At 31.0% G+C, this 9,768-nt stretch overlaps 3 non-coding genes across 3 annotated transcripts; all 3 read left to right on the top strand.

The window, feature by feature from the left end:
- The first annotated feature begins 1,201 nt into the window (after positions 1–1,201).
- On the top strand, positions 1,202–1,320 carry LOC145848348 (5S ribosomal RNA). Its single transcript, XR_014371903.1, has one exon. It is a non-coding gene; the product is annotated as a 5S ribosomal RNA (ribosomal RNA).
- A 2,642-nt stretch (positions 1,321–3,962) lies between these two features.
- On the top strand, positions 3,963–4,081 carry LOC145848349 (5S ribosomal RNA). The gene has a single exon (XR_014371904.1). It is a non-coding gene; the product is annotated as a 5S ribosomal RNA (ribosomal RNA).
- Positions 4,082–7,731: 3,650 nt separating this feature from the next.
- Positions 7,732–9,537, top strand: LOC145848344 (small subunit ribosomal RNA). The gene has a single exon (XR_014371899.1). It is a non-coding gene; the product is annotated as a small subunit ribosomal RNA (ribosomal RNA).
- The last annotated feature ends 231 nt before the right edge of the window (positions 9,538–9,768 follow it).

Genomic DNA, 9,768 nt, shown 5'->3' on the forward strand with positions numbered 1-9,768 from the left:
AAGAAAAGTGGTCCTTTTCTAGGAGTTTTTTATTCCCAAAAAATGGGTCGATGTCCCCGTAACCCCTAAAAAAAGGGGGTCGAAATAACATTTTTTCATCATGCTTCAAATGGGCTGAAAAATTTTTTACGGGGTCTCTGGACCAAACAAAAACGATCTGTCGAGTCAGAATTCCGAAAATCGAAAATTCCCGAAATTTCTGTACTTAAGAGGCGGGGCGCCCACTATCGACAAAAGTGTGCCAAAACCCACAAACGTTGTGTTACGCGCGCTAAGATAAATACAAGCCTGATTGCTGAAAATGTATTCTATTTGAATAAGGTAAGTATCAACACCAAGGAAGTAATTCCTTTATTATAAACTCATACTCTGACATTGCGCTAATATTGCTCGTGAATTGTTATTTAGTTTAAAAATATAATTTATATTACTTTTATTTTATTTTAATTCTATATAATAACTATTTTATATTTTTATTAAAAAATTTCTTGTTTAGTTTCTAAGCAACCACAGTTACGTTTATATGTTTAATTCTATTGTATTCTATATTTATCGATAATTTAATAAATGTTTTAAAAGACTATTCTGGTTTTCCACGCTCTCTTCAAAAATGTGAGTTCTTTTAATTCTTCCGCTTAATTATTCATTTTAAAGTAAAACAACTAGTTATACATATTATTATATTATAATGTATGTGTATTATATACTATTATTTTATAACATAAACATAGTTGAGTTATTGAATTAAACGTCAAATATTTTATTACCTAAAATTAAGTTAATCGTAAAATCTGATGTAGTATGAGATATTCTTTAGAAACTAACTATAAATATTCTTGAAGTAAAACAATACCATCTATAAATAGAACAATGAGAAATAGTAAAACAAACTAAACACAACATGTTTATTTTAACAATATTTTTTATTTAGTTTAATCACTTAATAAACTTTACTTCTAATTATCATAGTATTTAATATAGAATATAGTTAACAATCTTTTAAACAAAGTCTTAAATAAAGTTACAGGGAGTAATTGTAATTAAAACACCAAAAAAATAGGTTTTAATAAAAAAAATACTTACATCAAGTTAAAACTTTATAAGGATTAATTTTAAAATATCAAATTGATTGTAAATCAAGTGCAAATAGGTTTTTTAAACAAACCGAAGGGTTTATAAAGGCTTGTAAACGCTCTCAAACGCCTACGACCATACCACACTGAGCACACCCCATCTCGTCCGATCTGGGAAGTTAAGCAGTGTCGGGCGTGGTTAGTACTTAGATGGGTGACCGCTTGGGAATACCACGTGCCGTAGGCTTTTGCTTTTTGAATTCATCTTTTTTGTACTATTTTTCTTTCTGACCTATTTATACTTATTACTCGTTTATTTACATTTCTTTAACGCTTAAAAGAAAAGTAAATTCTAGTTATTAGCAAATAAAAACTCAAGCCAATCAGATAACGTTATTTGCTGTTTAAACCAATTAGAGCGCTAAAAAAGTGGTTTGACCAGTTTGAGATATCGAAAAAATAATGGCACCATCTTGTAGAGTACAATTTTCTGAGTTGAAATTAATACAATTAGTCTTTTATACTAAAACTTTAAAGTTTTTTTGTCCAAAAACAAATAAAAGCGTGGCTACTTGAAAAATCAAACGAAAATAAATTTTGCACTTTTGTATTGTGAGTCATAATAAGTTATTTACTGTTACCAACAGATACTAGCAAAAGCTTTTTAAAGTTTTGTATTAACTTAATGTATTTGTAATTACTTTTACTTAATAGAAACTATTGAATTACGTTTACTTAGTTTACTTTTGTATGTGTATTAAATATATAGCAATTTTGTTTGAACTTAAATAAGGACTATTAAACTATTAAAAGAAAACTATCAAAGTTTACTAACTCAAAAGCTAAATCTTAGTTTTATTGTTATAAACATTTATGTTGTAATTTACTAATAACTAAATGAGTTTATTTCAAACAAAAAGAATTAAATAATGTTATGTTATGTCAAGCCTACTATATGAGGTATATAGGTATATAAGGTATACAAGCTTATGTTTGAAAATTATAATAATAAAAATAAAAATAAATATTTAGTTGGTAAAATTTGTATGTTTTAATATGCTTTGAAATTAGAGTTAGTATAGAAGTTTTTTTTTAAATATAATAAATATAAATTTAGTAACTGTTAGTTTTATACTTTAATAAAAGAAATATGGTTAACAAGTAAGTTAAAAATGAAAGAAGCATAAAAAAACACACTAATTAACTGCTTATTCAATAGTTTGATTATTTAATTATTTTTCTGTTATATAGTTTAATCGTATTGTATAAAAAATACAGAGGTTTAAAGTAAGTTTGAATAAAAATAAAACAAAACATATAAAATAAGCATTAGTTCAAATACATAGTTTTTTTTTTCTAAGAAAATTTAATTCTTTAATAATAAGTAGTAATTTAAATAAAAAATAATACAAATAAAGTTGTACAATATATATACAATAGTTTGTCAAACTAGGCAAACACTACTAGGCAAAAAACAAACTAGGCAAAAAACCTACAAAGTAGGCCACCACTACAATCCAATGTTCCAACTGGAAATTCAATGAGATCGTTACTGTACTTGTGATGAACGTTGATAATCCCCAAGATTGTAAGTCGAAGGCCTTACCCAACCTAACCAGCGCACTGGTTTTCTTACAACTGAATTAATCAACATTTAATATTGAATATAATCATTATTGATAGATAGAGGAATGTTGACAATCAACAACAGATTGTAGGTCAAAGGCATTACTCGACCCAAGTACCCACAACCTAGATTGAACAACATTTATTAGATAGATTTGTTTATTGATAGATAGAGGAATATTGTCAATCCACAACAGATTGTAAGTCAAAGGCATTACTCGACCCAAGTACCCACAACCTAGATTGAACAACATTTGTTAGATAGATTAGTTAGATAGATAAATAGTACAGTATAATCTCAAAGAATTTGAAGCCCGAACATTGAACGATAGTGGTGTTTCGTGACGACTAGCGGGATTCGATCTCTCAACCTTCTGCTTATGAGTCAGCTGATAAGACCACTGACCCACCGCGCCACGACAAAGATAAAGAAATATTTTGCTATATAAATAGGTTGATTTTTCAGTGAACTTCAAGTGTCAATTTTTCAGTGTCAATTACAGTGAACTTCAAGTAAGATATACAACAGTATATATATTTCCGAGTCTGACTTTGAGTACTTTTTATATATTATTAACAAGATTTTTTAGGAGTAATATCTGTTTAGTTCTTTAATATATCTTTAAAATAATAATATTTTTTAAGGTGTTTAAAACTTTTAGAAGCTGTATGTAATGTCTTTTAGTTTAATAGTTCTTTAAATTAGTAAAAAAAAAATAAGCATGGTTGAGTTATCAAATTAAACAAAATAGAACGTCAAGTATTTAATTACTAAAATTAATTTAATTAAAAAAAAATCTCAGGTAATCTAAAATGTCAGGAATTATTTAAAAATAAATATAAATTTAAAACTTATTATATTGAAAAGATTGATGAATAATACTCTTGAATGTATGAAATGTTTGTATTTGTAATGCAATAACATAAATGGATAGATCAATGACAAATTGTAAACATATTGTATTATTTTATTTTACGATTTTATTTTATTTATTTAATAATTCAATAAACTTTACTTCTACTTGTCCTGGTCTTAGGTAATTTATAGATAACAATAATTTAAACAAACACTTTTGTACAGTTACAATACAGTTTTAGTACAGTTTGGGAGTAACTGTTGATTAAAAAAACAAAAAAAAAGTTAATTCAGGTTAAAATTTTATAAGGAATAATTTTAAAATATCAAATCGATTGTAAATCAAGTGCAAATAGGTTTTTTAAACAAACCGAAGGGTTTATAAAGGCTTGTAAACGCTTTCAAACGCCTACGACCATACCACACTGAGCACACCCCATCTCGTCCGATCTGGGAAGTTAAGCAGTGTCGGGCGTGGTTAGTACTTAGATGGGTGACCGCTTGGGAATACCACGTGCCGTAGGCTTTTGCTTTTTGAATTCATCTTTTTTGTACTATTTTTCTTTCTGACCTATTTATACTTATTACTCGTTTATTTACATTTCTTTAACGCTTAAAAGAAAAGTAAATTCTAGTTATTAGCAAATAAAAACTCAAGCCAATCAGATAACGTTATTTGCTGTTTAAACCAATTAGAGCGCTAAAAAAGTGGTTTGACCAGTTTGAGATATCGAAAAAATAATGGCACCATCTTGTAGAGTACAATTTTCTGAGTTAAAATTAATACAATTAGTCTTTTATACTAAAACTTTAAAGTCTTTTTGTCCACAAACAAATAAAAGCGTGGCTACTTGAAAAATCAAACGAAAATAAATTTTGCACTTTTGTATTGTGAGTCATAATAAGTTATTTACTGTTACCAACAGATACTAGCAAAAGCTTTTTAAAGTTTTGTATTAACTTAATGTATTTGTACTTAGTTTAAATTAATAGAGTTTATTTGGTTTACTTTATTATGTGTATTGAATGTGCTAGTATCTAAAAATAAATACAACTAAAACAAAACAAACAAGGAGAGTACTTGAATAGAACCAACACAATTTACAGACCAGTTGTGTACTAAATTTAAAGAAATTCTGAATAGTGAATATGCAATTATTATTATAAGTTCAAAATTCACTTTAATTTAAATTAATGTATTTTGTAAATTGGTTTTATTTAATAGATAGTAGTGAATTACTTTATTTAATTTACTTTAGTATGTGTTGTATAACTTAATTTAAACCAGAAGCAAAACGGGATTATACTTTCAATAAACTACACAATTTACAGACCAGTTGTGTACTAAATAAAAAGCTATTGTGAATAGTGAATATGCAATTATTATTATAAGTTTATAAGTTCACAGTTTACAAAAGCTTTACAATTTAGTTATTATTTTGTTCATATTTGCATATCTAATTTATGAAAAGTTAGTGTTATGTGTTTTGGCTTTTTAATTTCTTTATTTGTACAACTGTTAGTTTTATATTCTAAAGAAACATTTTTAAATAAATATGTTTAACAAGTAACTTAAAAATAGAAGAAATATATTGTATATATTGAACTATTTATATTTATTCTAGCTATTTGCTTAGTGTATTTATTAATGTGATTATTTTATTTTGTTGTTTGTCTTATAGTTTAATCGTATTGTGTTGAAATATATATAACAAATACAGAGGTTTAAAGTAAGTTTAAATGAAAATAAAATAAGACATATAGTTGAAATATAAGTTTAAAAAAATATTTTTTTTTATTTCTTTGTTTGTTTGATTGTTTGTTTATTATATAATCGCGACGTTTCATTTTATTACTTTTAAGCATACTAAATATAATAATAGGTATAGTTAGAGGAAAAATTCAATTAGTTTCTAATGTAATAAAAAAGTTTATTTCCACAAATAAATAAATACCTGAAAAATCAAATGAAAAATAAATTTCGCACTCTTGTATTGTGAGTCATAATAGGTTATTTACTGTTACCAACAGATACAAGCGAAGGCTTTTTAAAGTTCTTGTATTTGTATTGTTATTTGTACTTAGTTTTATTAAAATGACAGTATTGATGGTTACGTTTATTAAGTATGTTTATTTAACGTTATGTAACTCAAGTAAAACCAGAAGCAAATAAGGAGACTACTTTCAATAAACTACACAATTTACATACCAATTGTATACTAAACTTAAAGCTATTCTATTCTATTTTATTCTTGATAGTTATTTTAAAGTTATTAAATTATACAAATGTATTTTGTAAAGTAGTTTTATAAAGTTACTATAGTTTATTTAACTTACTATAGTATGTGTTATATAACTTTAATTAAACTAGAAGCAAAAAGGGAGACTACTTTAAATAAACTACACAATTTATTGTTATATATAACTCTAATAAAACCAGAAGCAAAAAGGGAGACTACTTTAAATGAACTACACAAATTAAAATTATATTATTATTTATAAATCAATCGTGTTGTGTTTCAAAATAAATTTTTCAAATAATGTTTTACAAGTATTTATCAGTTATTTAGTTTTCTTTTTATAGTTTAGCCGTATTGTTTTATTTATTTGTTATTATCTTTATTTAATTGTTTGCTTATTATATTTATCGCCATGTGCTTAAAAAATAAAACAACTATATAGATTTAAAAAGTAAGTTTAAATAAAAATAAAATGAAACATATAAAATAAGTTTATGATTTTTTTTTCATTATTATTATTTTTATTTCATTGTTTGTTTATTATATCTATCGCGATGTGCTTAAAAAATAAAACAACTATAAAGGTTTAAAAAGTAATTTTAAATAAAGATAAAATGAAACATATAAAATAAGCTTATGTTTGATTTTTTATTTTATTTTTATTTAATTGTTTGCTTATTATATTTATCGCGATGTGCTTAAAAGAATAGAACAAATACAAAGGTTTAAGTTGTAAGTTTTAAATAAAATAAAATGAAACATACAAAATAAGCTTATGATTTATTATTATTATTATTATTATTATTTTTATTTCATTGTTTGTTTATTATATCTATCGCGATGTGCTTAAAAAATAAAACAATTATAAAGGTTTAAAAGGAAGTTTAAATAAAGATAAAATGAAACATATAAAATAAGCTTTTGTTTGATTTTTTTATTTTATTTTTATTTATTTTTATTTAATTGTTTGTTTATTATATTTATCGCGATCTGCTTAAAAAAATAAAACGAGTATTAAGGTTTGAAAGGTAAGTTTAAATAAAAATAAAATGAAACATATAAAATAAGCATATGTTTTTTTTTTTTTTTTTATTATTATTATTATTTTCATTCAATTTTTTGTTTATTATATTTATCGCAATGTGCTTAAAACGATAAAACAAGTATAAAGATTTAAAAAGTAAGTTTAAATAAAAAATAATACAAATAAAGTTTATTTATAATAAACAAACATATTTAAAACATTAAAAAAAGTAGTTTATATATATTATTTTTTATTTATTTCTTTTAAACATATTAAATAAAGTATAAAAAAAGTATTAAAACATTTAAACGTAGCATAAATAAGCTTAAAACATTAAAATAATTGAAAAGAAACAAACAAATTGAAAAAAATCGGCAAAAAAAGTTCAACAGCAACATTTGAGCATCATACACGTATGCATTACTTTACACTAGTGAGAGAGACGTGTTTGTGCGTTCGGTCGACTTGGCGAGAAAGCGGGCTTAAAGCATTACTGTTTAGCACCCGAGGCGCGGCTATTGCAGCGGCGGCGAACGTGCTATGTAAACGCATTGGAGCAGCGTATGAAAAACTACAAGCGTCCAGCGGCGGTAGGCTTATAGCTTTGCGAAGTCGTCGAGACGAGTAGCCGACGCAGGCAGGCACGGCTCGAGGCGGGTAACTGCAGCAGACAGATGGCGTGTTGCTGCTGACGAGTTAACCGGCAGAAGGCAAACGGTTGGTCGGGAGAAAGAACAGTCAGTTGTATAGCTGCATGCTGCAGTCGACGCGGGCTGGCGCTTTAAACAGCAAAAGGCCGGCGCCGACTTTCAGTAACGTTCGCAAGGCTTTTAAGCCGAGTGATAGAAAAGGTCTGTATTTATACAGTAAAAACGCTCAGTCGAGCAACGGGTTTAAACGCCCTCGGATAGTTATCTGGTTGATCCTGCCAGTAGTCATATGCTTGTCTCAAAGATTAAGCCATGCAAGTGTAAGTACGAGCTCACGTACAGTGAAACTGCGAATGGCTCATTAAATCAGTTATGGTTCATTTGATTGTACGCTTTTACATGGATAACTGTGGCAATTCTAGAGCTAATACATGCGTAAAGCGCCGAACTGACGTGAGGCGCGCATTTATCAGACCAAAACTAACCGGCTTTCGGGTCGTTACAATGGTGACTCTGGATAAGCTTGCGGATCGCACGGCCTAGTGCTGGCGACATCTCATTAAAGCAACTGCCCTATCAACTATCGTCGGTACGGTATCGGCCTACCGAGGTTGTAACGGGTGACGGAGAATCAGGGTTCGATTCCGGAGAGGGAGCCTGAGAAACGGCTACCACATCCAAGGAAGGCAGCAGGCGCGCAAATTACCCATTCCCGGCTCGGGGAGGTAGTGACGAAAAATAACAATGCAGACCTCGTACGAGGTCCTGCAATTGGAATGAGTACACTTTAAACTTTTTAACGAGTATCCATTGGAGGGCAAGTCTGGTGCCAGCAGCCGCGGTAATTCCAGCTCCAAAAGTGTATATTTAAGTTGTTGCGGTTGAAAAGCTCGTAGTTGGATATAGGGACGGCGAGGTTGGTCGGTCGAAAGGCTAGCACTGGCCTCGTTGTTCTTGTTGGTCGGTGCCTTCGCGGTGCTCTTAACTGAGTGTTGCGGTGGTCCGGCAAGTTTACCTTGAAAAAATTAGAGTGTTCAAAGCAGGCTTTACGCTTGTATAATGTTGCATGGAATAATGGAATAGGACCTCGGTTCTATTTTGTTGGTTTTCGGAGCACGAGGTAATGATTAATAGGAACGGACGGGGGCATCCGTACTGTGCCGTTAGAGGTGAAATTCTTGGATCGGCGCAAGACGAACGACTGCGAAAGCATTTGCCAAGAATGTTTTCTTTAATCAAGAGCGAAAGTCAGAGGTTCGAAGACGATCAGATACCGTCCTAGTTCTGACCTTAAACGATGCCGACTAGCGATCGGGCAGTGTCGAACTTAAGAACTGTCCGGCAGCTTCCGGGAAACCAAAGTCTTTGGGTTCCGGGGAAGTATGGTTGCAAAGCTGAAACTTAAAGGAATTGACGGAAGGGCACCACCAGGAGTGGAGCCTGCGGCTTAATTTGACTCAACAGGGAAATCTCACCCGGCCCGGACACAGCGAGGATTGACAGATTGAGAGCTCTTTCTTGATTCTGTGGGTGGTGGTGCATGGCCGTTCTTAGTTGGTGGAGCGATTTGTCTGGTTAATTCCGATAACGAACGAGACTCTTACTTGCTAAATAGCTGCTCGACCCATTGGGTCGGAGACAACTTCTTAGAGGGACTAGTGGCGTTTAGCCACACGAGATTGAGCAATAACAGGTCTGTGATGCCCTTAGATGTTCGGGGCCGCACGCGCGCTACACTGACCGGATCATCGTGTGTTCCCTAGGCCGAAAGGTCCGGGTAATCCGTTGAACCCCGGTCGTGCTAGGGATAGGGACTTGCAATTGTTTCCCTTGAACGAGGAATTCCCAGTAAGCGCGAGTCATTAGCTTGCGTTGATTACGTCCCTGCCCTTTGTACACACCGCCCGTCGCTACTACCGATTGAATGGTTTAGTGAGGTCCTCCGATTGAGCCTGGTACGTGCGGCAACGCACTCGCCGGTGTTCGAAAAGACGATCGAACTTGATCATTTAGAGGAAGTAAAAGTCGTAACAAGGTTTCCGTAGGTGAACCTGCGGAAGGATCATTAACGAATCGAAATTTGATTTCAAGCGACGTCTCTTCTTCGAAGGGACCGAGCCCTGTAACTGTTATAGTTCGGTCGCGTTGCTTCCTGACAGCGGGAGTAATAATTCAGCACGCAAGTGCTGGCGCGGCCGCTTCTTTTTGAACACGATTTTTTGGTTGCATTGAGATTGATTAACACGAGAGATCTCTTAGCGGTGGATCACTCGGCTCGAGCGTCGATGAAGGACGGAGC

Source organism: Thalia democratica, unplaced genomic scaffold (assembly GCF_965202585.1).
Source record: "Thalia democratica unplaced genomic scaffold, ktThaDemo2.hap1.1 HAP1_SCAFFOLD_1346, whole genome shotgun sequence".
NCBI lineage: Eukaryota > Metazoa > Chordata > Thaliacea > Salpida > Salpidae > Thalia > Thalia democratica.